Source organism: Alligator mississippiensis, chromosome 15, assembly GCF_030867095.1.
Source record: "Alligator mississippiensis isolate rAllMis1 chromosome 15, rAllMis1, whole genome shotgun sequence".
NCBI classification, from domain to species: Eukaryota; Metazoa; Chordata; order Crocodylia; family Alligatoridae; genus Alligator; species Alligator mississippiensis.
Window position 1 is genome coordinate 11351068 of NC_081838.1, and position 26389 is coordinate 11377456.

A 26389-nucleotide genomic window follows, 5' to 3' on the forward strand; every position below is an offset into this window, starting at 1 on the left:
TTTTCCAGGCCCGGGTCGACCTGGCGCCTGGCGGGTGATTTGCCCACGCAGAGGGCAGGCAGGCAGCGAGGCTCTGAGACAGGGAGCTCCCCTCCCACTCGCCAGCCTCTCCCTCCCGCACACATCGATGGGGTTGACCTGGTGTCCCAGAAGCCAACCCTGCACTTCAAAACAGGGTAGACCTGGTGTCTGGCAGTCCCGATAGCAAGCAATGGGGTCGACTTGTTTGCTGACAAGTCCCCATAGGAATGCCTGGGGTAGGCCTGGTGTCTGAAAGTCCCCGCAGGCTTGAATGGGGTAGAAGTCGTCTCTCCAAGTCCCCAAAGGAACGAAGGGGTTGACTTGGTGCCAGGAAGTCCCCAGAGGAATGCACGGGGGATGAACCTGGTGCCTGGAAGTCCCCATACAAATGCATAGGGTTGACCCGGTGCCTCCAACGCCCCATAGAAAGGCATGGGGTTGGCCTGGTGTTTCCAAGTCCCCACAGAAATGCGCGGGGTAGGCCTGGTGGCAGGAAATCCCCAAAGAACTGCATAGGGTTGACCTGGTGTCCCCAAGGCCCCACAGAAATGCATCGGGTTGACGCGGTGTCTCCAACGCCCCAGAGAAATGCATGGGATTGGCCTGGGGCCTGGAAGTCCCCCTACAATTGCATAGGGTTGCCCTGCTGTCTCCAACGCCCCAGAGAAATGCATGGGGTTGGCCTGGGGCCTGGAAATCCCCCTACAATTGCATGGGGTTGACCTGCTGTCTCCATGGCCCCAGAGAAATGCGTAGGGTTGACCTGGCGCCCACAATTCCTGCCGCCAAGCCTTTCCCACCCAGTCAACTCCCCAGGGTGCAGTCGGGCAACGACACTCGGAGCACCCACACAACCACCAGGGGCTTAAGCCTCCCAAAAGTGCCCCCTGCCAGGCTTCAGTCTCCATCCTCACCCCTGCCCCGCATCCCCCCTCACCCCCCCCCCCGCACTCTTCCCTGGCTCTCCCTGCCCAACATTGGCTCCAGATCCCAGCCTTCTGCCCCGCGGCCTCTACCCAGCCATTCAGCTACCTGCAGGGCCCAGCTCCAGGGAGAAGTGCCAGCAGGCCTAGGCCTGGCTGCGGGAGACGCTCCTCACTTCAGGCATCCCCAGTGCCCGGCGCCAGCTGCCTGCTAGGCCCTGCGGTCCCCAGGCACCTCAGGCAGGCCCCACAGGGCAGCAGCAGACCACAGGCTTGCGGGTGGACTCGCAGGTGGCTCCATCCACTCCATTCGCTGAGCTCACAGTTAAGCCCGAGTGCAGGGGCAAGTGCCTGCCGGGCCCGGCCGCCCCCAGCCACCTAGGGCAGGGCCCCGGGGGTGGGCACACACTTCCCGGAGTCTCCGGGAGGGAGTAGCGGGCGGCAGGCACCAAGGGGTGGCCTGCGCAGCTGGATATGCTCAAGATTGCCAAACCGGGTTGGCAGCAAAAAGGAGCCGTCCTGCCGAGGGTAGTGCCCACGGGCAATCCCGCGCAGAGCCAGCGCAGCCTGGGAGCCGCGCCTCCCGCCTTGGGCATCTGGGAAGCTTGCAGCCTCTTGGGGGAAGCTGCTGTGTCCTTCTCCACTGCAAGAGCAACAGCTGTGCAGGCAGGGAGGGAGCCTCGCAGGGAAAAGAAGGGGCTGCTGTCAGGAGTGGGACTCGAACCCACGCCTCCAGGGGAGACTGCGACCTGAACGCAGCGCCTTCGACCGCTCGGCCATCCTGACACGCAGGGGCGGGCCCTGGCCGCGCCCTTCAGCCCAGCACCCTCTTCCCGGGCCCGCGCGCTGGGTTCCTTGCACCCCCGAGCCCGGGCGGAGAGTGCCCCAGCGGCCATGAGGTCTCTTGAGGAAGCCAGGAGGCCCGCCAGCAACCGGGGGCTGCCTGGAGAGGAATTGCCTCTGCCAGGGGCAACCCAGCAGCCTCTTCCTCGCTGGGCAGAGCCCAGGAGGGGCCCCGGGGCATATGCTTCGCTGCACAGCCTGGTGGGGCGCTCGGCGGACAGAGAAGGAGACGAGCGGGGCGCAGGCTTGGCCTGCCTCGTCTCTGTGGCGCAATGGGCCAGCGCGTTCGGCTGTTAACCGGAAGGTTGGTGGTTCGAGCCCACCCAGGGACGGTGCTTGGCGTGCCCTGCCCAGCCCCCTTTTGGAGTAGGCAGGGAGAGCTTTTTCCGGCCCCGGTGCGTCTCACTTCCTGCGTTGCGCCGAGCGGCCTCGGGACTCCGAGGCTCCTTTTGCCTCTGTGCGCTCCAAGGATTTCGACACTTAACGTGTCGGGGTGCCCAACCACGCAACGCTGAGCAGCGATCCCCGCCACAAGAGCCGCCTCTGAAACCGGCCTGCTCTTCTGCCCAAAGCCTACTTTCCCAAACCCACCTTGGGACGGGGCAGCGCAAGGGCCTCTCCGATATGTCTTGGCGGCCACCCACTCAAGATTCATCGCATGCTCTTCCGCCGGATGGCCCTCCTCCCCCATTTGGGCAAGCCGGGGGGACCTTTCTCATTTGGTTCCAGCTGCCTGGCCTGCGTGCCTTCCAGACTCCTTCGCTGAACCTTTTGCGTCCAGATTGGGCACCCCCCAGGCCACCTAGCGCGTGTCGATTTTGGGGGTGGGGCAGAAAAGGAAGGCCCGAGGCCTTTCCGTGACTCCGGACGGACCCGTGTGTTCAGACGTGAGATTCACAGTCCGGGTCCTGAGCGCCTCGTGACGTGGCACTGGAGTCACAGGGCAGGTGGCTTCTGAGAGCAGCCAGCTCTTCCCTCCCCAGCTGCCGGCTGCTTGCTCAACGGACCTGGGCAAGACAGAGCCCGGCTTGTTCATGGGGACCCTGGTGCTAAATCATTCGTAGACGACCTGATTCAGGGTTTCGTACGTAGCAGAGAAGCTCCCTCGCTGCGATCTATTGAAAGTCAGCCCTTGCCACAAGCTTTCGTCTCTGAACGCGGCACCCCACCCGACTGCCAGCTCCTCCGGGAGTGGCGGGGGCGCCACCATGCCCGCGGCAAGCAGAGCCTCTCCCGGAGGCTGGCACAAGGTGGGGGAGGCGGTCAGGGGACCCTTGCAAGCGGAGGGTCAGGCCGTTCTCCCCTTCCCTCTCTTTTCCAGGCCCGGGTCGACCTGGCGCCTGGCGGGTGATTTGCCCACGCAGAGGGCAGGCAGGCAGCGAGGCTCTGAGACAGGGAGCTCCCCTCCCACTCGCCAGCCTCTCCCTCCCGCACACATCGATGGGGTTGACCTGGTGTCCCAGAAGCCAACCCTGCACTTCAAAACAGGGTAGACCTGGTGTCTGGCAGTCCCGATAGCAAGCAATGGGGTCGACTTGTTTGCTGACAAGTCCCCATAGGAATGCCTGGGGTAGGCCTGGTGTCTGAAAGTCCCCGCAGGCTTGAATGGGGTAGAAGTCGTCTCTCCAAGTCCCCAAAGGAACGAAGGGGTTGACTTGGTGCCAGGAAGTCCCCAGAGGAATGCACGGGGGATGAACCTGGTGCCTGGAAGTCCCCATACAAATGCATAGGGTTGACCCGGTGCCTCCAACGCCCCATAGAAAGGCATGGGGTTGGCCTGGTGTTTCCAAGTCCCCGCAGAAATGCGCGGGGTAGGCCTGGTGGCAGGAAATCCCCAAAGAACTGCATAGGGTTGACCTGGTGTCCCCAAGGCCCCACAGAAATGCATCGGGTTGACGCGGTGTCTCCAACGCCCCAGAGAAATGCATGGGATTGGCCTGGGGCCTGGAAGTCCCCCTACAATTGCATAGGGTTGCCCTGCTGTCTCCAACGCCCCAGAGAAATGCATGGGGTTGGCCTGGGGCCTGGAAATCCCCCTACAATTGCATGGGGTTGACCTGCTGTCTCCATGGCCCCAGAGAAATGCGTAGGGTTGACCTGGCGCCCACAATTCCTGCCGCCAAGCCTTTCCCACCCAGTCAACTCCCCAGGGTGCAGTCGGGCAACGACACTCGGAGCACCCACACAACCACCAGGGGCTTAAGCCTCCCAAAAGTGCCCCCTGCCAGGCTTCAGTCTCCATCCTCACCCCTGCCCCGCATCCCCCCTCACCCCCCCCCCCCGCACTCTTCCCTGGCTCTCCCTGCCCAACATTGGCTCCAGATCCCAGCCTTCTGCCCCGCGGCCTCTACCCAGCCATTCAGCTACCTGCAGGGCCCAGCTCCAGGGAGAAGTGCCAGCAGGCCTAGGCCTGGCTGCGGGAGACGCTCCTCACTTCAGGCATCCCCAGTGCCCGGCGCCAGCTGCCTGCTAGGCCCTGCGGTCCCCAGGCACCTCAGGCAGGCCCCACAGGGCAGCAGCAGACCACAGGCTTGCGGGTGGACTCGCAGGTGGCTCCATCCACTCCATTCGCTGAGCTCACAGTTAAGCCCGAGTGCAGGGGCAAGTGCCTGCCGGGCCCGGCCGCCCCCAGCCACCTAGGGCAGGGCCCCGGGGGTGGGCACACACTTCCCGGAGTCTCCGGGAGGGAGTAGCGGGCGGCAGGCACCAAGGGGTGGCCTGCGCAGCTGGATATGCTCAAGATTGCCAAACCGGGTTGGCAGCAAAAAGGAGCCGTCCTGCCGAGGGTAGTGCCCACGGGCAATCCCGCGCAGAGCCAGCGCAGCCTGGGAGCCGCGCCTCCCGCCTTGGGCATCTGGGAAGCTTGCAGCCTCTTGGGGGAAGCTGCTGTGTCCTTCTCCACTGCAAGAGCAACAGCTGTGCAGGCAGGGAGGGAGCCTCGCAGGGAAAAGAAGGGGCTGCTGTCAGGAGTGGGACTCGAACCCACGCCTCCAGGGGAGACTGCGACCTGAACGCAGCGCCTTCGACCGCTCGGCCATCCTGACACGCAGGGGCGGGCCCTGGCCGCGCCCTTCAGCCCAGCACCCTCTTCCCGGGCCCGCGCGCTGGGTTCCTTGCACCCCCGAGCCCGGGCGGAGAGTGCCCCAGCGGCCATGAGGTCTCTTGAGGAAGCCAGGAGGCCCGCCAGCAACCGGGGGCTGCCTGGAGAGGAATTGCCTCTGCCAGGGGCAACCCAGCAGCCTCTTCCTCGCTGGGCAGAGCCCAGGAGGGGCCCCGGGGCATATGCTTCGCTGCACAGCCTGGTGGGGCGCTCGGCGGACAGAGAAGGAGACGAGCGGGGCGCAGGCTTGGCCTGCCTCGTCTCTGTGGCGCAATGGGCCAGCGCGTTCGGCTGTTAACCGGAAGGTTGGTGGTTCGAGCCCACCCAGGGACGGTGCTTGGCGTGCCCTGCCCAGCCCCCTTTTGGAGTAGGCAGGGAGAGCTTTTTCCGGCCCCGGTGCGTCTCACTTCCTGCGTTGCGCCGAGCGGCCTCGGGACTCCGAGGCTCCTTTTGCCTCTGTGCGCTCCAAGGATTTCGACACTTAACGTGTCGGGGTGCCCAACCACGCAACGCTGAGCAGCGATCCCCGCCACAAGAGCCGCCTCTGAAACCGGCCTGCTCTTCTGCCCAAAGCCTACTTTCCCAAACCCACCTTGGGACGGGGCAGCGCAAGGGCCTCTCCGATATGTCTTGGCGGCCACCCACTCAAGATTCATCGCATGCTCTTCCGCCGGATGGCCCTCCTCCCCCATTTGGGCAAGCCGGGGGGACCTTTCTCATTTGGTTCCAGCTGCCTGGCCTGCGTGCCTTCCAGACTCCTTCGCTGAACCTTTTGCGTCCAGATTGGGCACCCCCCAGGCCACCTAGCGCGTGTCGATTTTGGGGGTGGGGCAGAAAAGGAAGGCCCGAGGCCTTTCCGTGACTCCGGACGGACCCGTGTGTTCAGACGTGAGATTCACAGTCCGGGTCCTGAGCGCCTCGTGACGTGGCACTGGAGTCACAGGGCAGGTGGCTTCTGAGAGCAGCCAGCTCTTCCCTCCCCAGCTGCCGGCTGCTTGCTCAACGGACCTGGGCAAGACAGAGCCCGGCTTGTTCATGGGGACCCTGGTGCTAAATCATTCGTAGACGACCTGATTCAGGGTTTCGTACGTAGCAGAGAAGCTCCCTCGCTGCGATCTATTGAAAGTCAGCCCTTGCCACAAGCTTTCGTCTCTGAACGCGGCACCCCACCCGACTGCCAGCTCCTCCGGGAGTGGCGGGGGCGCCACCATGCCCGCGGCAAGCAGAGCCTCTCCCGGAGGCTGGCACAAGGTGGGGGAGGCGGTCAGGGGACCCTTGCAAGCGGAGGGTCAGGCCGTTCTCCCCTTCCCTCTCTTTTCCAGGCCCGGGTCGACCTGGCGCCTGGCGGGTGATTTGCCCACGCAGAGGGCAGGCAGGCAGCGAGGCTCTGAGACAGGGAGCTCCCCTCCCACTCGCCAGCCTCTCCCTCCCGCACACATCGATGGGGTTGACCTGGTGTCCCAGAAGCCAACCCTGCACTTCAAAACAGGGTAGACCTGGTGTCTGGCAGTCCCGATAGCAAGCAATGGGGTCGACTTGTTTGCTGACAAGTCCCCATAGGAATGCCTGGGGTAGGCCTGGTGTCTGAAAGTCCCCGCAGGCTTGAATGGGGTAGAAGTCGTCTCTCCAAGTCCCCAAAGGAACGAAGGGGTTGACTTGGTGCCAGGAAGTCCCCAGAGGAATGCACGGGGGATGAACCTGGTGCCTGGAAGTCCCCATACAAATGCATAGGGTTGACCCGGTGCCTCCAACGCCCCATAGAAAGGCATGGGGTTGGCCTGGTGTTTCCAAGTCCCCACAGAAATGCGCGGGGTAGGCCTGGTGGCAGGAAATCCCCAAAGAACTGCATAGGGTTGACCTGGTGTCCCCAAGGCCCCACAGAAATGCATCGGGTTGACGCGGTGTCTCCAACGCCCCAGAGAAATGCATGGGATTGGCCTGGGGCCTGGAAGTCCCCCTACAATTGCATAGGGTTGCCCTGCTGTCTCCAACGCCCCAGAGAAATGCATGGGGTTGGCCTGGGGCCTGGAAATCCCCCTACAATTGCATGGGGTTGACCTGCTGTCTCCATGGCCCCAGAGAAATGCGTAGGGTTGACCTGGCGCCCACAATTCCTGCCGCCAAGCCTTTCCCACCCAGTCAACTCCCCAGGGTGCAGTCGGGCAACGACACTCGGAGCACCCACACAACCACCAGGGGCTTAAGCCTCCCAAAAGTGCCCCCTGCCAGGCTTCAGTCTCCATCCTCACCCCTGCCCCGCATCCCCCCTCACCCCCCCCCCCCGCACTCTTCCCTGGCTCTCCCTGCCCAACATTGGCTCCAGATCCCAGCCTTCTGCCCCGCGGCCTCTACCCAGCCATTCAGCTACCTGCAGGGCCCAGCTCCAGGGAGAAGTGCCAGCAGGCCTAGGCCTGGCTGCGGGAGACGCTCCTCACTTCAGGCATCCCCAGTGCCCGGCGCCAGCTGCCTGCTAGGCCCTGCGGTCCCCAGGCACCTCAGGCAGGCCCCACAGGGCAGCAGCAGACCACAGGCTTGCGGGTGGACTCGCAGGTGGCTCCATCCACTCCATTCGCTGAGCTCACAGTTAAGCCCGAGTGCAGGGGCAAGTGCCTGCCGGGCCCGGCCGCCCCCAGCCACCTAGGGCAGGGCCCCGGGGGTGGGCACACACTTCCCGGAGTCTCCGGGAGGGAGTAGCGGGCGGCAGGCACCAAGGGGTGGCCTGCGCAGCTGGATATGCTCAAGATTGCCAAACCGGGTTGGCAGCAAAAAGGAGCCGTCCTGCCGAGGGTAGTGCCCACGGGCAATCCCGCGCAGAGCCAGCGCAGCCTGGGAGCCGCGCCTCCCGCCTTGGGCATCTGGGAAGCTTGCAGCCTCCTGGGGGAAGCTGCTGTGTCCTTCTCCACTGCAAGAGCAACAGCTGTGCAGGCAGGGAGGGAGCCTCGCAGGGAAAAGAAGGGGCTGCTGTCAGGAGTGGGACTCGAACCCACGCCTCCAGGGGAGACTGCGACCTGAACGCAGCGCCTTCGACCGCTCGGCCATCCTGACACGCAGGGGCGGGCCCTGGCCGCGCCCTTCAGCCCAGCACCCTCTTCCCGGGCCCGCGCGCTGGGTTCCTTGCACCCCCGAGCCCGGGCGGAGAGTGCCCCAGCGGCCATGAGGTCTCTTGAGGAAGCCAGGAGGCCCGCCAGCAACCGGGGGCTGCCTGGAGAGGAATTGCCTCTGCCAGGGGCAACCCAGCAGCCTCTTCCTCGCTGGGCAGAGCCCAGGAGGGGCCCCGGGGCATATGCTTCGCTGCACAGCCTGGTGGGGCGCTCGGCGGACAGAGAAGGAGACGAGCGGGGCGCAGGCTTGGCCTGCCTCGTCTCTGTGGCGCAATGGGCCAGCGCGTTCGGCTGTTAACCGGAAGGTTGGTGGTTCGAGCCCACCCAGGGACGGTGCTTGGCGTGCCCTGCCCAGCCCCCTTTTGGAGTAGGCAGGGAGAGCTTTTTCCGGCCCCGGTGCGTCTCACTTCCTGCGTTGCGCCGAGCGGCCTCGGGACTCCGAGGCTCCTTTTGCCTCTGTGCGCTCCAAGGATTTCGACACTTAACGTGTCGGGGTGCCCAACCACGCAACGCTGAGCAGCGATCCCCGCCACAAGAGCCGCCTCTGAAACCGGCCTGCTCTTCTGCCCAAAGCCTACTTTCCCAAACCCACCTTGGGACGGGGCAGCGCAAGGGCCTCTCCGATATGTCTTGGCGGCCACCCACTCAAGATTCATCGCATGCTCTTCCGCCGGATGGCCCTCCTCCCCCATTTGGGCAAGCCGGGGGGACCTTTCTCATTTGGTTCCAGCTGCCTGGCCTGCGTGCCTTCCAGACTCCTTCGCTGAACCTTTTGCGTCCAGATTGGGCACCCACCAGGCCACCAAGCGCGTGTCGATTTTGGGGGTGGGGCAGAAAAGGAAGGCCCGAGGCCTTTCCGTGACTCCGGACGGACCCGTGTGTTCAGACGTGAGATTCACAGTCCGGGTCCTGAGCGCCCCGTGACGTGGCACTGGAGTCACAGGGCAGGTGGCTTCTGAGAGCAGCCAGCTCTTCCCTCCCCAGCTGCCGGCTGCTTGCTCGACGGACCTGGGCAAGACAGAGCCCGGCTTGTTCATGGGGACCCTGGTGCTAAATCATTCGTAGACGACCTGATTCAGGGTTTCGTACGTAGCAGAGAAGCTCCCTCGCTGCGATCTATTGAAAGTCAGCCCTTGCCACAAGCTTTCGTCTCTGAACGCGGCACCCCACCCGACTGCCAGCTCCTCCGGGAGTGGCGGGGGCGCCACCATGCCCGCGGCAAGCAGAGCCTCTCCCGGAGGCTGGCACAAGGTGGGGGAGGCGGTCAGGGGACCCTTGCAAGCGGAGGGTCAGGCCGTTCTCCCCTTCCCTCTCTTTTCCAGGCCCGGGTCGACCTGGCGCCTGGCGGGTGATTTGCCCACGCAGAGGGCAGGCAGGCAGCGAGGCTCTGAGACAGGGAGCTCCCCTCCCACTCGCCAGCCTCTCCCTCCCGCACACATCGATGGGGTTGACCTGGTGTCCCAGAAGCCAACCCTGCACTTCAAAACAGGGTAGACCTGGTGTCTGGCAGTCCCGATAGCAAGCAATGGGGTCGACTTGTTTGCTGACAAGTCCCCATAGGAATGCCTGGGGTAGGCCTGGTGTCTGAAAGTCCCCGCAGGCTTGAATGGGGTAGAAGTCGTCTCTCCAAGTCCCCAAAGGAACGAAGGGGTTGACTTGGTGCCAGGAAGTCCCCAGAGGAATGCACGGGGGATGAACCTGGTGCCTGGAAGTCCCCATACAAATGCATAGGGTTGACCCGGTGCCTCCAACGCCCCATAGAAAGGCATGGGGTTGGCCTGGTGTTTCCAAGTCCCCACAGAAATGCGCGGGGTAGGCCTGGTGGCAGGAAATCCCCAAAGAACTGCATAGGGTTGACCTGGTGTCCCCAAGGCCCCACAGAAATGCATCGGGTTGACGCGGTGTCTCCAACGCCCCAGAGAAATGCATGGGATTGGCCTGGGGCCTGGAAGTCCCCCTACAATTGCATAGGGTTGCCCTGCTGTCTCCAACGCCCCAGAGAAATGCATGGGGTTGGCCTGGGGCCTGGAAATCCCCCTACAATTGCATGGGGTTGACCTGCTGTCTCCATGGCCCCAGAGAAATGCGTAGGGTTGACCTGGCGCCCACAATTCCTGCCGCCAAGCCTTTCCCACCCAGTCAACTCCCCAGGGTGCAGTCGGGCAACGACACTCGGAGCACCCACACAACCACCAGGGGCTTAAGCCTCCCAAAAGTGCCCCCTGCCAGGCTTCAGTCTCCATCCTCACCCCTGCCCCGCATCCCCCCTCACCCCCCCCCCCGCACTCTTCCCTGGCTCTCCCTGCCCAACATTGGCTCCAGATCCCAGCCTTCTGTCCCGCGGCCTCTACCCAGCCATTCAGCTACCTGCAGGGCCCAGCTCCAGGGAGAAGTGCCAGCAGGCCTAGGCCTGGCTGCGGGAGACGCTCCTCACTTCAGGCATCCCCAGTGCCCGGCGCCAGCTGCCTGCTAGGCCCTGCGGTCCCCAGGCACCTCAGGCAAGCCCCACAGGGCAGCAGCAGACCACAGGCTTGCGGGTGGACTCGCAGGTGGCTCCATCCACTCCATTCGCTGAGCTCACAGTTAAGCCCGAGTGCAGGGGCAAGTGCCTGCCGGGCCCGGCCGCCCCCAGCCACCTAGGGCAGGGCCCCGGGGGTGGGCACACACTTCCCGGAGTCTCCGGGAGGGAGTAGCGGGCGGCAGGCACCAAGGGGTGGCCTGCGCAGCTGGATATGCTCAAGATTGCCAAACCGGGTTGGCAGCAAAAAGGAGCCGTCCTGCCGCGGGTAGTGCCCACGGGCAATCCCGCGCAGAGCCAGCGCAGCCTGGGAGCCGCGCCTCCCGCCTTGGGCATCTGGGAAGCTTGCAGCCTCTTGGGGGAAGCTGCTGTGTCCTTCTCCACTGCAAGAGCAACAGCTGTGCAGGCAGGGAGGGAGCCTCGCAGGGAAAAGAAGGGGCTGCTGTCAGGAGTGGGACTCGAACCCACGCCTCCAGGGGAGACTGCGACCTGAACGCAGCGCCTTCGACCGCTCGGCCATCCTGACACGCAGGGGCGGGCCCTGGCCGCGCCCTTCAGCCCAGCACCCTCTTCCCGGGCCCACGCGCTGGGTTCCTTGCACCCCCGAGCCCGGGCGGAGAGTGCCCCAGCGGCCATGAGGTCTCTTGAGGAAGCCAGGAGGCCCGCCAGCAACCGGGGGCTGCCTGGAGAGGAATTGCCTCTGCCAGGGGCAACCCAGCAGCCTCTTCCTCGCTGGGCAGAGCCCAGGAGGGGCCCCGGGGCATATGCTTCGCTGCACAGCCTGGTGGGGCGCTCGGCGGACAGAGAAGGAGACGAGCGGGGCGCAGGCTTGGCCTGCCTCGTCTCTGTGGCGCAATGGGCCAGCGCGTTCGGCTGTTAACCGGAAGGTTGGTGGTTCGAGCCCACCCAGGGACGGTGCTTGGCGTGCCCTGCCCAGCCCCCTTTTGGAGTAGGCAGGGAGAGCTTTTTCCGGCCCCGGTGCGTCTCACTTCCTGCGTTGCGCCGAGCGGCCTCGGGACTCCGAGGCTCCTTTTGCCTCTGTGCGCTCCAAGGATTTCGACACTTAACGTGTCGGGGTGCCCAACCACGCAACGCTGAGCAGCGATCCCCGCCACAAGAGCCGCCTCTGAAACCGGCCTGCTCTTCTGCCCAAAGCCTACTTTCCCAAACCCACCTTGGGACGGGGCAGCGCAAGGGCCTCTCCGATATGTCTTGGCGGCCACCCACTCAAGATTCATCGCATGCTCTTCCGCCGGATGGCCCTCCTCCCCCATTTGGGCAAGCCGGGGGGACCTTTCTCATTTGGTTCCAGCTGCCTGGCCTGCGTGCCTTCCAGACTCCTTCGCTGAACCTTTTGCGTCCAGATTGGGCACCCCCCAGGCCACCAAGCGCGTGTCGATTTTGGGGGTGGGGCAGAAAAGGAAGGCCCGAGGCCTTTCCGTGACTCCGGACGGACCCGTGTGTTCAGACGTGAGATTCACAGTCCGGGTCCTGAGCGCCTCGTGACGTGGCACTGGAGTCACAGGGCAGGTGGCTTCTGAGAGCAGCCAGCTCTTCCCTCCCCAGCTGCCGGCTGCTTGCTCAACGGACCTGGGCAAGACAGAGCCCGGCTTGTTCATGGGGACCCTGGTGCTAAATCATTCGTAGACGACCTGATTCAGGGTTTCGTACGTAGCAGAGAAGCTCCCTCGCTGCGATCTATTGAAAGTCAGCCCTTGCCACAAGCTTTCGTCTCTGAACGCGGCACCCCACCCGACTGCCAGCTCCTCCGGGAGTGGCGGGGGCGCCACCATGCCCGCGGCAAGCAGAGCCTCTCCCGGAGGCTGGCACAAGGTGGGGGAGGCGGTCAGGGGACCCTTGCAAGCGGAGGGTCAGGCCGTTCTCCCCTTCCCTCTCTTTTCCAGGCCCGGGTCGACCTGGCGCCTGGCGGGTGATTTGCCCACGCAGAGGGCAGGCAGGCAGCGAGGCTCTGAGACAGGGAGCTCCCCTCCCACTCGCCAGCCTCTCCCTCCCGCACACATCGATGGGGTTGACCTGGTGTCCCAGAAGCCAACCCTGCACTTCAAAACAGGGTAGACCTGGTGTCTGGCAGTCCCGATAGCAAGCAATGGGGTCGACTTGTTTGCTGACAAGTCCCCATAGGAATGCCTGGGGTAGGCCTGGTGTCTGAAAGTCCCCGCAGGCTTGAATGGGGTAGAAGTCGTCTCTCCAAGTCCCCAAAGGAACGAAGGGGTTGACTTGGTGCCAGGAAGTCCCCAGAGGAATGCACGGGGGATGAACCTGGTGCCTGGAAGTCCCCATACAAATGCATAGGGTTGACCCGGTGCCTCCAACGCCCCATAGAAAGGCATGGGGTTGGCCTGGTGTTTCCAAGTCCCCACAGAAATGCGCGGGGTAGGCCTGGTGGCAGGAAATCCCCAAAGAACTGCATAGGGTTGACCTGGTGTCCCCAAGGCCCCACAGAAATGCATCGGGTTGACGCGGTGTCTCCAACGCCCCAGAGAAATGCATGGGATTGGCCTGGGGCCTGGAAGTCCCCCTACAATTGCATAGGGTTGCCCTGCTGTCTCCAACGCCCCAGAGAAATGCATGGGGTTGGCCTGGGGCCTGGAAATCCCCCTACAATTGCATGGGGTTGACCTGCTGTCTCCATGGCCCCAGAGAAATGCGTAGGGTTGACCTGGCGCCCACAATTCCTGCCGCCAAGCCTTTCCCACCCAGTCAACTCCCCAGGGTGCAGTCGGGCAACGACACTCGGAGCACCCACACAACCACCAGGGGCTTAAGCCTCCCAAAAGTGCCCCCTGCCAGGCTTCAGTCTCCATCCTCACCCCTGCCCCGCATCCCCCCTCACCCCCCCCCCCCCGCACTCTTCCCTGGCTCTCCCTGCCCAACATTGGCTCCAGATCCCAGCCTTCTGCCCCGCGGCCTCTACCCAGCCATTCAGCTACCTGCAGGGCCCAGCTCCAGGGAGAAGTGCCAGCAGGCCTAGGCCTGGCTGCGGGAGACGCTCCTCACTTCAGGCATCCCCAGTGCCCGGCGCCAGCTGCCTGCTAGGCCCTGCGGTCCCCAGGCACCTCAGGCAGGCCCCACAGGGCAGCAGCAGACCACAGGCTTGCGGGTGGACTCGCAGGTGGCTCCATCCACTCCATTCGCTGAGCTCACAGTTAAGCCCGAGTGCAGGGGCAAGTGCCTGCCGGGCCCGGCCGCCCCCAGCCACCTAGGGCAGGGCCCCGGGGGTGGGCACACACTTCCCGGAGTCTCCGGGAGGGAGTAGCGGGCGGCAGGCACCAAGGGGTGGCCTGCGCAGCTGGATATGCTCAAGATTGCCAAACCGGGTTGGCAGCAAAAAGGAGCCGTCCTGCCGAGGGTAGTGCCCACGGGCAATCCCGCGCAGAGCCAGCGCAGCCTGGGAGCCGCGCCTCCCGCCTTGGGCATCTGGGAAGCTTGCAGCCTCCTGGGGGAAGCTGCTGTGTCCTTCTCCACTGCAAGAGCAACAGCTGTGCAGGCAGGGAGGGAGCCTCGCAGGGAAAAGAAGGGGCTGCTGTCAGGAGTGGGACTCGAACCCACGCCTCCAGGGGAGACTGCGACCTGAACGCAGCGCCTTCGACCGCTCGGCCATCCTGACACGCAGGGGCGGGCCCTGGCCGCGCCCTTCAGCCCAGCACCCTCTTCCCGGGCCCGCGCGCTGGGTTCCTTGCACCCCCGAGCCCGGGCGGAGAGTGCCCCAGCGGCCATGAGGTCTCTTGAGGAAGCCAGGAGGCCCGCCAGCAACCGGGGGCTGCCTGGAGAGGAATTGCCTCTGCCAGGGGCAACCCAGCAGCCTCTTCCTCGCTGGGCAGAGCCCAGGAGGGGCCCCGGGGCATATGCTTCGCTGCACAGCCTGGTGGGGCGCTCGGCGGACAGAGAAGGAGACGAGCGGGGCGCAGGCTTGGCCTGCCTCGTCTCTGTGGCGCAATGGGCCAGCGCGTTCGGCTGTTAACCGGAAGGTTGGTGGTTCGAGCCCACCCAGGGACGGTGCTTGGCGTGCCCTGCCCAGCCCCCTTTTGGAGTAGGCAGGGAGAGCTTTTTCCGGCCCCGGTGCGTCTCACTTCCTGCGTTGCGCCGAGCGGCCTCGGGACTCCGAGGCTCCTTTTGCCTCTGTGCGCTCCAAGGATTTCGACACTTAACGTGTCGGGGTGCCCAACCACGCAACGCTGAGCAGCGATCCCCGCCACAAGAGCCGCCTCTGAAACCGGCCTGCTCTTCTGCCCAAAGCCTACTTTCCCAAACCCACCTTGGGACGGGGCAGCGCAAGGGCCTCTCCGATATGTCTTGGCGGCCACCCACTCAAGATTCATCGCATGCTCTTCCGCCGGATGGCCCTCCTCCCCCATTTGGGCAAGCCGGGGGGACCTTTCTCATTTGGTTCCAGCTGCCTGGCCTGCGTGCCTTCCAGACTCCTTCGCTGAACCTTTTGCGTCCAGATTGGGCACCCCCCAGGCCACCAAGCGCGTGTCGATTTTGGGGGTGGGGCAGAAAAGGAAGGCCCGAGGCCTTTCCGTGACTCCGGACGGACCCGTGTGTTCAGACGTGAGATTCACAGTCCGGGTCCTGAGCGCCTCGTGACGTGGCACTGGAGTCACAGGGCAGGTGGCTTCTGAGAGCAGCCAGCTCTTCCCTCCCCAGCTGCCGGCTGCTTGCTCAACGGACCTGGGCAAGACAGAGCCCGGCTTGTTCATGGGGACCCTGGTGCTAAATCATTCGTAGACGACCTGATTCAGGGTTTCGTACGTAGCAGAGAAGCTCCCTCGCTGCGATCTATTGAAAGTCAGCCCTTGCCACAAGCTTTCGTCTCTGAACGCGGCACCCCACCCGACTGCCAGCTCCTCCGGGAGTGGCGGGGGCGCCACCATGCCCGCGGCAAGCAGAGCCTCTCCCGGAGGCTGGCACAAGGTGGGGGAGGCGGTCAGGGGACCCTTGCAAGCGGAGGGTCAGGCCGTTCTCCCCTTCCCTCTCTTTTCCAGGCCCGGGTCGACCTGGCGCCTGGCGGGTGATTTGCCCACGCAGAGGGCAGGCAGGCAGCGAGGCTCTGAGACAGGGAGCTCCCCTCCCACTCGCCAGCCTCTCCCTCCCGCACACATCGATGGGGTTGACCTGGTGTCCCAGAAGCCAACCCTGCACTTCAAAACAGGGTAGACCTGGTGTCTGGCAGTCCCGATAGCAAGCAATGGGGTCGACTTGTTTGCTGACAAGTCCCCATAGGAATGCCTGGGGTAGGCCTGGTGTCTGAAAGTCCCCGCAGGCTTGAATGGGGTAGAAGTCGTCTCTCCAAGTCCCCAAAGGAACGAAGGGGTTGACTTGGTGCCAGGAAGTCCCCAGAGGAATGCACGGGGGATGAACCTGGTGCCTGGAAGTCCCCATACAAATGCATAGGGTTGACCCGGTGCCTCCAACGCCCCATAGAAAGGCATGGGGTTGGCCTGGTGTTTCCAAGTCCCCGCAGAAATGCGCGGGGTAGGCCTGGTGGCAGGAAATCCCCAAAGAACTGCATAGGGTTGACCTGGTGTCCCCAAGGCCCCACAGAAATGCATCGGGTTGACGCGGTGTCTCCAACGCCCCAGAGAAATGCATGGGATTGGCCTGGGGCCTGGAAGTCCCCCTACAATTGCATAGGGTTGCCCTGCTGTCTCCAACGCCCCAGAGAAATGCATGGGGTTGGCCTGGGGCCTGGAAATCCCCCTACAATTGCATGGGGTTGACCTGCTGTCTCCATGGCCCCAGAGAAATGCGTAGGGTTGACCTGGCGCCCACAATTCCTGCCGCCAAGCCTTTCCCACCCAGTCAACTCCCCAGGGTGCAGTCGGGCAACGACACTCGGAGCACCCACACAACCACCAGGGGCTTAAGCCTCCCAAAAGTGCCCCCTGCCAGGCTTCAGTCTCCATCCTCACCCCTGCCCCGCATCCCCCCTCACCCCCCCCCCCCGCACTCTTCCCTGGCTCTCCCTGCCCAACATTGGCTCCAGATCCCAGCCTTCTGCCCCGCGGCCTCTACCCAGCCATTCAGCTACCTGCAGGGCCCAGCTCCAGGGAGAAGTGCCAGCAGGCCTAGGCCTGGCTGCGGGAGACGCTCCTCACTTCAGGCATCCCCAGTGCCCGGCGCCAGCTGCCTGCTAGGCCCTGCGGTCCCCAGGCACCTCAGGCAGGCCCCACAGGGCAGCAGCAGACCACAGGCTTGCGGGTGGACTCGCAGGTGGCTCCATCCACTCCATTCGCTGAGCTCACAGTTAAGCCCGAGTGCAGGGGCAAGTGCCTGCCGGGCCCGGCCGCCCCCAGCCACCTAGGGCAGGGCCCCGGGGGTGGGCACACACTTCCCGGAGTCTCCGGGAGGGAGTAGCGGGCGGCAGGCACCAAGGGGTGGCCTGCGCAGCTGGATATGCTCAAGATTGCCAAACCGGGTTGGCAGCAAAAAGGAGCCGTCCTGCCGAGGGTAGTGCCCACGGGCAATCCCGCGCAGAGCCAGCGCAGCCTGGGAGCCGCGCCTCCCGCCTTGGGCATCTGGGAAGCTTGCAGCCTCTTGGGGGAAGCTGCTGTGTCCTTCTCCACTGCAAGAGCAACAGCTGTGCAGGCAGGGAGGGAGCCTCGCAGGGAAAAGAAGGGGCTGCTGTCAGGAGTGGGACTCGAACCCACGCCTCCAGGGGAGACTGCGACCTGAACGCAGCGCCTTCGACCGCTCGGCCATCCTGACACGCAGGGGCGGGCCCTGGCCGCGCCCTTCAGCCCAGCACCCTCTTCCCGGGCCCGCGCGCTGGGTTCCTTGCACCCCCGAGCCCGGGCGGAGAGTGCCCCAGCGGCCATGAGGTCTCTTGAGGAAGCCAGGAGGCCCGCCAGCAACCGGGGGCTGCCTGGAGAGGAATTGCCTCTGCCAGGGGCAACCCAGCAGCCTCTTCCTCGCTGGGCAGAGCCCAGGAGGGGCCCCGGGGCATATGCTTCGCTGCACAGCCTGGTGGGGCGCTCGGCGGACAGAGAAGGAGACGAGCGGGGCGCAGGCTTGGCCTGCCTCGTCTCTGTGGCGCAATGGGCCAGCGCGTTCGGCTGTTAACCGGAAGGTTGGTGGTTCGAGCCCACCCAGGGACGGTGCTTGGCGTGCCCTGCCCAGCCCCCTTTTGGAGTAGGCAGGGAGAGCTTTTTCCGGCCCCGGTGCGTCTCACTTCCTGCGTTGCGCCGAGCGGCCTCGGGACTCCGAGGCTCCTTTTGCCTCTGTGCGCTCCAAGGATTTCGACACTTAACGTGTCGGGGTGCCCAACCACGCAACGCTGAGCAGCGATCCCCGCCACAAGAGCCGCCTCTGAAACCGGCCTGCTCTTCTGCCCAAAGCCTACTTTCCCAAACCCACCTTGGGACGGGGCAGCGCAAGGGCCTCTCCGATATGTCTTGGCGGCCACCCACTCAAGATTCATCGCATGCTCTTCCGCCGGGTGGCCCTCCTCCCCCATTTGGGCAAGCCGGGGGGACCTTTCTCATTTGGTTCCAGCTGCCTGGCCTGCGTGCCTTCCAGACTCCTTCGCTGAACCTTTTGCGTCCAGATTGGGCACCCCCCAGGCCACCAAGCGCGTGTCGATTTTGGGGGTGGGGCAGAAAAGGAAGGCCCGAGGCCTTTCCGTGACTCCGGACGGACCCGTGTGTTCAGACGTGAGATTCACAGTCCGGGTCCTGAGCGCCCCGTGACGTGGCACTGGAGTCACAGGGCAGGTGGCTTCTGAGAGCAGCCAGCTCTTCCCTCCCCAGCTGCCGGCTGCTTGCTCGACGGACCTGGGCAAGACAGAGCCCGGCTTGTTCATGGGGACCCTGGTGCTAAATCATTCGTAGACGACCTGATTCAGGGTTTCGTACGTAGCAGAGAAGCTCCCTCGCTGCGATCTATTGAAAGTCAGCCCTTGCCACAAGCTTTCGTCTCTGAACGCGGCACCCCACCCGACTGCCAGCTCCTCCGGGAGTGGCGGGGGCGCCACCATGCCCGCGGCAAGCAGAGCCTCTCCCGGAGGCTGGCACAAGGTGGGGGAGGCGGTCAGGGGACCCTTGCAAGCGGAGGGTCAGGCCGTTCTCCCCTTCCCTCTCTTTTCCAGGCCCGGGTCGACCTGGCGCCTGGCGGGTGATTTGCCCACGCAGAGGGCAGGCAGGCAGCGAGGCTCTGAGACAGGGAGCTCCCCTCCCACTCGCCAGCCTCTCCCTCCCGCACACATCGATGGGGTTGACCTGGTGTCCCAGAAGCCAACCCTGCACTTCAAAACAGGGTAGACCTGGTGTCTGGCAGTCCCGATAGCAAGCAATGGGGTCGACTTGTTTGCTGACAAGTCCCCATAGGAATGCCTGGGGTAGGCCTGGTGTCTGAAAGTCCCCGCAGGCTTGAATGGGGTAGAAGTCGTCTCTCCAAGTCCCCAAAGGAACGAAGGGGTTGACTTGGTGCCAGGAAGTCCCCAGAGGAATGCACGGGGGATGAACCTGGTGCCTGGAAGTCCCCATACAAATGCATAGGGTTGACCCGGTGCCTCCAACGCCCCATAGAAAGGCATGGGGTTGGCCTGGTGTTTCCAAGTCCCCACAGAAATGCGCGGGGTAGGCCTGGTGGCAGGAAATCCCCAAAGAACTTCATAGGGTTGACCTGGTGTCCCCAAGGCCCCACAGAAATGCATCGGGTTGACGCGGTGTCTCCAACGCCCCAGAGAAATGCATGGGATTGGCCTGGGGCCTGGAAGTCCCCCTACAATTGCATAGGGTTGCCCTGCTGTCTCCAACGCCCCAGAGAAATGCATGGGGTTGGCCTGGGGCCTGGAAATCCCCCTACAATTGCATGGGGTTGACCTGCTGTCTCCATGGCCCCAGAGAAATGCGTAGGGTTGACCTGGCGCCCACAATTCCTGCCGCCAAGCCTTTCCCACCCAGTCAACTCCCCAGGGTGCAGTCGGGCAACGACACTCGGAGCACCCACACAACCACCAGGGGCTTAAGCCTCCCAAAAGTGCCCCCTGCCAGGCTTCAGTCTCCATCCTCACCCCTGCCCCGCATCCCCCCTCACCCCCCCCCCCCGCACTCTTCCCTGGCTCTCCCTGCCCAACATTGGCTCCAGATCCCAGCCTTCTGCCCCGCGGCCTCTACCCAGCCATTCAGCTACCTGCAGGGCCCAGCTCCAGGGAGAAGTGCCAGCAGGCCTAGGCCTGGCTGCGGGAGACGCTCCTCACTTCAGGCATCCCCAGTGCCCGGCGCCAGCTGCCTGCTAGGCCCTGCGGTCCCCAGGCACCTCAGGCAGGCCCCACAGGGCAGCAGCAGACCACAGGCTTGCGGGTGGACTCGCAGGTGGCTCCATCCACTCCATTCGCTGAGCTCACAGTTAAGCCCGAGTGCAGGGGCAAGTGCCTGCCGGGCCCGGCCGCCCCCAGCCACCTAGGGCAGGGCCCCGGGGGTGGGCACACACTTCCCGGAGTCTCCGGGAGGGAGTAGCGGGCGGCAGGCACCAAGGGGTGGCCTGCGCAGCTGGATATGCTCAAGATTGCCAAACCGGGTTGGCAGCAAAAAGGAGCCGTCCTGCCGAGGGTAGTGCCCACGGGCAATCCCGCGCAGAGCCAGCGCAGCCTGGGAGCCGCGCCTCCCGCCTTGGGCATCTGGGAAGCTTGCAGCCTCTTGGGGGAAGCTGCTGTGTCCTTCTCCACTGCAAGAGCAACAGCTGTGCAGGCAGGGAGGGAGCCTCGCAGGGAAAAGAAGGGGCTGCTGTCAGGAGTGGGACTCGAACCCACGCCTCCAGGGGAGACTGCAACCTGAACGCAGCGCCTTCGACCGCTCGGCCATCCTGACACGCAGGGGCGGGCCCTGGCCGCGCCCTTCAGCCCAGCACCCTCTTCCCGGGCCCACGCGCTGGGTTCCTTGCACCCCCGAGCCCGGGCGGAGAGTGCCCCAGCGGCCATGAGGTCTCTTGAGGAAGCCAGGAGGCCCGCCAGCAACCGGGGGCTGCCTGGAGAGGAATTGCCTCTGCCAGGGGCAACCCAGCAGCCTCTTCCTCGCTGGGCAGAGCCCAGGAGGGGCCCCGGGGCATATGCTTCGCTGCACAGCCTGGTGGGGCGCTCGGCGGACAGAGAAGGAGACGAGCGGGGCGCAGGCTTGGCCTGCCTCGTCTCTGTGGCGCAATGGGCCAGCGCGTTCGGCTGTTAACCGGAAGGTTGGTGGTTCGAGCCCACCCAGGGACGGTGCTTGGCGTGCCCTGCCCAGCCCCCTTTTGGAGTAGGCAGGGAGAGCTTTTTCCGGCCCCGGTGCGTCTCACTTCCTGCGTTGCGCCGAGCGGCCTCGGGACTCCGAGGCTCCTTTTGCCTCTGTGCGCTCCAAGGATTTCGACACTTAACGTGTCGGGGTGCCCAACCACGCAACGCTGAGCAGCGATCCCCGCCACAAGAGCCGCCTCTGAAACCGGCCTGCTCTTCTGCCCAAAGCCTACTTTCCCAAACCCACCTTGGGACGGGGCAGCGCAAGGGCCTCTCCGATATGTCTTGGCGGCCACCCACTCAAGATTCATCGCATGCTCTTCCGCCGGATGGCCCTCCTCCCCCATTTGGGCAAGCCGGGGGGACCTTTCTCATTTGGTTCCAGCTGCCTGGCCTGCGTGCCTTCCAGACTCCTTCGCTGAACCTTTTGCGTCCAGATTGGGCACCCCCCAGGCCACCTAGCGCGTGTCGATTTTGGGGGTGGGGCAGAAAAGGAAGGCCCGAGGCCTTTCCGTGACTCCGGACGGACCCGTGTGTTCAGACGTGAGATTCACAGTCCGGGTCCTGAGCGCCTCGTGACGTGGCACTGGAGTCACAGGGCAGGTGGCTTCTGAGAGCAGCCAGCTCTTCCCTCCCCAGCTGCCGGCTGCTTGCTCAACGGACCTGGGCAAGACAGAGCCCGGCTTGTTCATGGGGACCCTGGTGCTAAATCATTCGTAGACGACCTGATTCAGGGTTTCGTACGTAGCAGAGAAGCTCCCTCGCTGCGATCTATTGAAAGTCAGCCCTTGCCACAAGCTTTCGTCTCTGAACGCGGCACCCCACCCGACTGCCAGCTCCTCCGGGAGTGGCGGGGGCGCCACCATGCCCGCGGCAAGCAGAGCCTCTCCCGGAGGCTGGCACAAGGTGGGGGAGGCGGTCAGGGGACCCTTGCAAGCGGAGGGTCAGGCCGTTCTCCCCTTCCCTCTCTTTTCCAGGCCCGGGTCGACCTGGCGCCTGGCGGGTGATTTGCCCACGCAGAGGGCAGGCAGGCAGCGAGGCTCTGAGACAGGGAGCTCCCCTCCCACTCGCCAGCCTCTCCCTCCCGCACACATCGATGGGGTTGACCTGGTGTCCCAGAAGCCAACCCTGCACTTCAAAACAGGGTAGACCTGGTGTCTGGCAGTCCCGATAGCAAGCAATGGGGTCGACTTGTTTGCTGACAAGTCCCCATAGGAATGCCTGGGGTAGGCCTGGTGTCTGAAAGTCCCCGCAGGCTTGAATGGGGTAGAAGTCGTCTCTCCAAGTCCCCAAAGGAACGAAGGGGTTGACTTGGTGCCAGGAAGTCCCCAGAGGAATGCACGGGGGATGAACCTGGTGCCTGGAAGTCCCCATACAAATGCATAGGGTTGACCCGGTGCCTCCAACGCCCCATAGAAAGGCATGGGGTTGGCCTGGTGTTTCCAAGTCCCCGCAGAAATGCGCGGGGTAGGCCTGGTGGCAGGAAATCCCCAAAGAACTGCATAGGGTTGACCTGGTGTCCCCAAGGCCCCACAGAAATGCATCGGGTTGACGCGGTGTCTCCAACGCCCCAGAGAAATGCATGGGATTGGCCTGGGGCCTGGAAGTCCCCCTACAATTGCATAGGGTTGCCCTGCTGTCTCCAACGCCCCAGAGAAATGCATGGGGTTGGCCTGGGGCCTGGAAATCCCCCTACAATTGCATGGGGTTGACCTGCTGTCTCCATGGCCCCAGAGAAATGCGTAGGGTTGACCTGGCGCCCACAATTCCTGCCGCCAAGCCTTTCCCACCCAGTCAACTCCCCAGGGTGCAGTCGGGCAACGACACTCGGAGCACCCACACAACCACCAGGGGCTTAAGCCTCCCAAAAGTGCCCCCTGCCAGGCTTCAGTCTCCATCCTCACCCCTGCCCCGCATCCCCCCTCACCCCACCCCCCCCCGCACTCTTCCCTGGCTCTCCCTGCCCAACATTGGCTCCAGATCCCAGCCTTCTGCCCCGCGGCCTCTACCCAGCCATTCAGCTACCTGCAGGGCCCAGCTCCAGGGAGAAGTGCCAGCAGGCCTAGGCCTGGCTGCGGGAGACGCTCCTCACTTCAGGCATCCCCAGTGCCCGGCGCCAGCTGCCTGCTAGGCCCTGCGGTCCCCAGGCACCTCAGGCAGGCCCCACAGGGCAGCAGCAGACCACAGGCTTGCGGGTGGACTCGCAGGTGGCTCCATCCACTCCATTCGCTGAGCTCACAGTTAAGCCCGAGTGCAGGGGCAAGTGCCTGCCGGGCCCGGCCGCCCCCAGCCACCTAGGGCAGGGCCCCGGGGGTGGGCACACACTTCCCGGAGTCTCCGGGAGGGAGTAGCGGGCGGCAGGCACCAAGGGGTGGCCTGCGCAGCTGGATATGCTCAAGATTGCCAAACCGGGTTGGCAGCAAAAAGGAGCCGTCCTGCCGAGGGTAGTGCCCACGGGCAATCCCGCGCAGAGCCAGCGCAGCCTGGGAGCCGCGCCTCCCGCCTTGGGCATCTGGGAAGCTTGCAGCCTCTTGGGGGAAGCTGCTGTGTCCTTCTCCACTGCAAGAGCAACAGCTGTGCAGGCAGGGAGGGAGCCTCGCAGGGAAAAGAAGGGGCTGCTGTCAGGAGTGGGACTCGAACCCACGCCTCCAGGGGAGACTGCGACCTGAACGCAGCGCCTTCGACCGCTCGGCCATCCTGACACGCAGGGGCGGGCCCTGGCCGCGCCCTTCAGCCCAGCACCCTCTTCCCGGGCCCGCGCGCTGGGTTCCTTGCACCCCCGAGCCCGGGCGGAGAGTGCCCCAGCGGCCATGAGGTCTCTTGAGGAAGCCAGGAGGCCCGCCAGCAACCGGGGGCTGCCTGGAGAGGAATTGCCTCTGCCAGGGGCAACCCAGCAGCCTCTTCCTCGCTGGGCAGAGCCCAGGAGGGGCCCCGGGGCATATGCTTCGCTGCACAGCCTGGTGGGGCGCTCGGCGGACAGAGAAGGAGACGAGCGGGGCGCAGGCTTGGCCTGCCTCGTCTCTGTGGCGCAATGGGCCAGCGCGTTCGGCTGTTAACCGGAAGGTTGGTGGTTCGAGCCCACCCAGGGACGGTGCTTGGCGTGCCCTGCCCAGCCCCCTTTTGGAGTAGGCAGGGAGAGCTTTTTCCGGCCCCGGTGCGTCTCACTTCCTGCGTTGCGCCGAGCGGCCTCGGGACTCCGAGGCTCCTTTTGCCTCTGTGCGCTCCAAGGATTTCGACACTTAACGTGTCGGGGTGCCCAACCACGCAACGCTGAGCAGCGATCCCCGCCACAAGAGCCGCCTCTGAAACCGGCCTGCTCTTCTGCCCAAAGCCTACTTTCCCAAACCCACCTTGGGACGGGGCAGCGCAAGGGCCTCTCCGATATGTCTTGGCGGCCACCCACTCAAGATTCATCGCATGCTCTTCCGCCGGATGGCCCTCCTCCCCCATTTGGGCAAGCCGGGGGGACCTTTCTCATTTGGTTCCAGCTGCCTGGCCTGCGTGCCTTCCAGACTCCTTCGCTGAACCTTTTGCGTCCAGATTGGGCACCCCCCAGGCCACCAAGCGCGTGTCGATTTTGGGGGTGGGGCAGAAAAGGAAGGCCCGAGGCCTTTCCGTGACTCCGGACGGACCCGTGTGTTCAGACGTGAGATTCACAGTCCGGGTCCTGAGCGCCTCGTGACGTGGCACTGGAGTCACAGGGCAGGTGGCTTCTGAGAGCAGCCAGCTCTTCCCTCCCCAGCTGCCGGCTGCTTGCTCAACGGACCTGGGCAAGACAGAGCCCGGCTTGTTCATGGGGACCCTGGTGCTAAATCATTCGTAGACGACCTGATTCAGGGTTTCGTACGTAGCAGAGAAGCTCCCTCGCTGCGATCTATTGAAAGTCAGCCCTTGCCACAAGCTTTCGTCTCTGAACGCGGCACCCCACCCGACTGCCAGCTCCTCCGGGAGTGGCGGGGGCGCCACCATGCCCGCGGCAAGCAGAGCCTCTCCCGGAGGCTGGCACAAGGTGGGGGAGGCGGTCAGGGGACCCTTGCAAGCGGAGGGTCAGGCCGTTCTCCCCTTCCCTCTCTTTTCCAGGCCCGGGTCGACCTGGCGCCTGGCGGGTGATTTGCCCACGCAGAGGGCAGGCAGGCAGCGAGGCTCTGAGACAGGGAGCTCCCCTCCCACTCGCCAGCCTCTCCCTCCCGCACACATCGATGGGGTTGACCTGGTGTCCCAGAAGCCAACCCTGCACTTCAAAACAGGGTAGACCTGGTGTCTGGCAGTCCCGATAGCAAGCAATGGGGTCGACTTGTTTGCTGACAAGTCCCCATAGGAATGCCTGGGGTAGGCCTGGTGTCTGAAAGTCCCCGCAGGCTTGAATGGGGTAGAAGTCGTCTCTCCAAGTCCCCAAAGGAACGAAGGGGTTGACTTGGTGCCAGGAAGTCCCCAGAGGAATGCACGGGGGATGAACCTGGTGCCTGGAAGTCCCCATACAAATGCATAGGGTTGACCCGGTGCCTCCAACGCCCCATAGAAAGGCATGGGGTTGGCCTGGTGTTTCCAAGTCCCCGCAGAAATGCGCGGGGTAGGCCTGGTGGCAGGAAATCCCCAAAGAACTGCATAGGGTTGACCTGGTGTCCCCAAGGCCCCACAGAAATGCATCGGGTTGACGCGGTGTCTCCAACGCCCCAGAGAAATGCATGGGATTGGCCTGGGGCCTGGAAGTCCCCCTACAATTGCATAGGGTTGCCCTGCTGTCTCCAACGCCCCAGAGAAATGCATGGGGTTGGCCTGGGGCCTGGAAATCCCCCTACAATTGCATGGGGTTGACCTGCTGTCTCCATGGCCCCAGAGAAATGCGTAGGGTTGACCTGGCGCCCACAATTCCTGCCGCCAAGCCTTTCCCACCCAGTCAACTCCCCAGGGTGCAGTCGGGCAACGACACTCGGAGCACCCACACAACCACCAGGGGCTTAAGCCTCCCAAAAGTGCCCCCTGCCAGGCTTCAGTCTCCATCCTCACCCCTGCCCCGCATCCCCCCTCACCCCACCCCCCCCCGCACTCTTCCCTGGCTCTCCCTGCCCAACATTGGCTCCAGATCCCAGCCTTCTGCCCCGCGGCCTCTACCCAGCCATTCAGCTACCTGCAGGGCCCAGCTCCAGGGAGAAGTGCCAGCAGGCCTAGGCCTGGCTGCGGGAGACGCTCCTCACTTCAGGCATCCCCAGTGCCCGGCGCCAGCTGCCTGCTAGGCCCTGCGGTCCCCAGGCACCTCAGGCAGGCCCCACAGGGCAGCAGCAGACCACAGGCTTGCGGGTGGACTCGCAGGTGGCTCCATCCACTCCATTCGCTGAGCTCACAGTTAAGCCCGAGTGCAGGGGCAAGTGCCTGCCGGGCCCGGCCGCCCCCAGCCACCTAGGGCAGGGCCCCGGGGGTGGGCACACACTTCCCGGAGTCTCCGGGAGGGAGTAGCGGGCGGCAGGCACCAAGGGGTGGCCTGCGCAGCTGGATATGCTCAAGATTGCCAAACCGGGTTGGCAGCAAAAAGGAGCCGTCCTGCCGAGGGTAGTGCCCACGGGCAATCCCGCGCAGAGCCAGCGCAGCCTGGGAGCCGCGCCTCCCGCCTTGGGCATCTGGGAAGCTTGCAGCCTCTTGGGGGAAGCTGCTGTG

General features: G+C 64.6%; 16 non-coding genes across 16 annotated transcripts; 8 read left to right on the forward strand and 8 right to left on the reverse strand.

Moving 5' to 3' along the window:
* Positions 1-1647: 1647 nt before the first annotated feature.
* On the reverse strand, positions 1648-1730 carry TRNAL-CAG (transfer RNA leucine (anticodon CAG)). Its single transcript has one exon. It is a non-coding gene; the product is annotated as a tRNA-Leu (tRNA).
* A 315-nt stretch (positions 1731-2045) lies between these two features.
* Positions 2046-2119, forward strand: TRNAN-GUU (transfer RNA asparagine (anticodon GUU)). The gene has a single exon. It is a non-coding gene; the product is annotated as a tRNA-Asn (tRNA).
* A 2629-nt stretch (positions 2120-4748) lies between these two features.
* On the reverse strand, positions 4749-4831 carry TRNAL-CAG (transfer RNA leucine (anticodon CAG)). Its single transcript has one exon. It is a non-coding gene; the product is annotated as a tRNA-Leu (tRNA).
* Positions 4832-5146: 315 nt separating this feature from the next.
* On the forward strand, positions 5147-5220 carry TRNAN-GUU (transfer RNA asparagine (anticodon GUU)). Its single transcript has one exon. It is a non-coding gene; the product is annotated as a tRNA-Asn (tRNA).
* A 2629-nt stretch (positions 5221-7849) lies between these two features.
* Positions 7850-7932, reverse strand: TRNAL-CAG (transfer RNA leucine (anticodon CAG)). Its single transcript has one exon. It is a non-coding gene; the product is annotated as a tRNA-Leu (tRNA).
* Positions 7933-8247: 315 nt separating this feature from the next.
* On the forward strand, positions 8248-8321 carry TRNAN-GUU (transfer RNA asparagine (anticodon GUU)). The gene has a single exon. It is a non-coding gene; the product is annotated as a tRNA-Asn (tRNA).
* A 2628-nt stretch (positions 8322-10949) lies between these two features.
* Positions 10950-11032, reverse strand: TRNAL-CAG (transfer RNA leucine (anticodon CAG)). Its single transcript has one exon. It is a non-coding gene; the product is annotated as a tRNA-Leu (tRNA).
* A 315-nt stretch (positions 11033-11347) lies between these two features.
* TRNAN-GUU (transfer RNA asparagine (anticodon GUU)) lies at positions 11348-11421 on the forward strand. Its single transcript has one exon. It is a non-coding gene; the product is annotated as a tRNA-Asn (tRNA).
* A 2630-nt stretch (positions 11422-14051) lies between these two features.
* TRNAL-CAG (transfer RNA leucine (anticodon CAG)) lies at positions 14052-14134 on the reverse strand. Its single transcript has one exon. It is a non-coding gene; the product is annotated as a tRNA-Leu (tRNA).
* A 315-nt stretch (positions 14135-14449) lies between these two features.
* Positions 14450-14523, forward strand: TRNAN-GUU (transfer RNA asparagine (anticodon GUU)). The gene has a single exon. It is a non-coding gene; the product is annotated as a tRNA-Asn (tRNA).
* A 2629-nt stretch (positions 14524-17152) lies between these two features.
* On the reverse strand, positions 17153-17235 carry TRNAL-CAG (transfer RNA leucine (anticodon CAG)). The gene has a single exon. It is a non-coding gene; the product is annotated as a tRNA-Leu (tRNA).
* Positions 17236-17550: 315 nt separating this feature from the next.
* Positions 17551-17624, forward strand: TRNAN-GUU (transfer RNA asparagine (anticodon GUU)). The gene has a single exon. It is a non-coding gene; the product is annotated as a tRNA-Asn (tRNA).
* Positions 17625-20253: 2629 nt separating this feature from the next.
* TRNAL-CAG (transfer RNA leucine (anticodon CAG)) lies at positions 20254-20336 on the reverse strand. Its single transcript has one exon. It is a non-coding gene; the product is annotated as a tRNA-Leu (tRNA).
* Positions 20337-20651: 315 nt separating this feature from the next.
* TRNAN-GUU (transfer RNA asparagine (anticodon GUU)) lies at positions 20652-20725 on the forward strand. The gene has a single exon. It is a non-coding gene; the product is annotated as a tRNA-Asn (tRNA).
* A 2631-nt stretch (positions 20726-23356) lies between these two features.
* On the reverse strand, positions 23357-23439 carry TRNAL-CAG (transfer RNA leucine (anticodon CAG)). Its single transcript has one exon. It is a non-coding gene; the product is annotated as a tRNA-Leu (tRNA).
* A 315-nt stretch (positions 23440-23754) lies between these two features.
* On the forward strand, positions 23755-23828 carry TRNAN-GUU (transfer RNA asparagine (anticodon GUU)). The gene has a single exon. It is a non-coding gene; the product is annotated as a tRNA-Asn (tRNA).
* The last annotated feature ends 2561 nt before the right edge of the window (positions 23829-26389 follow it).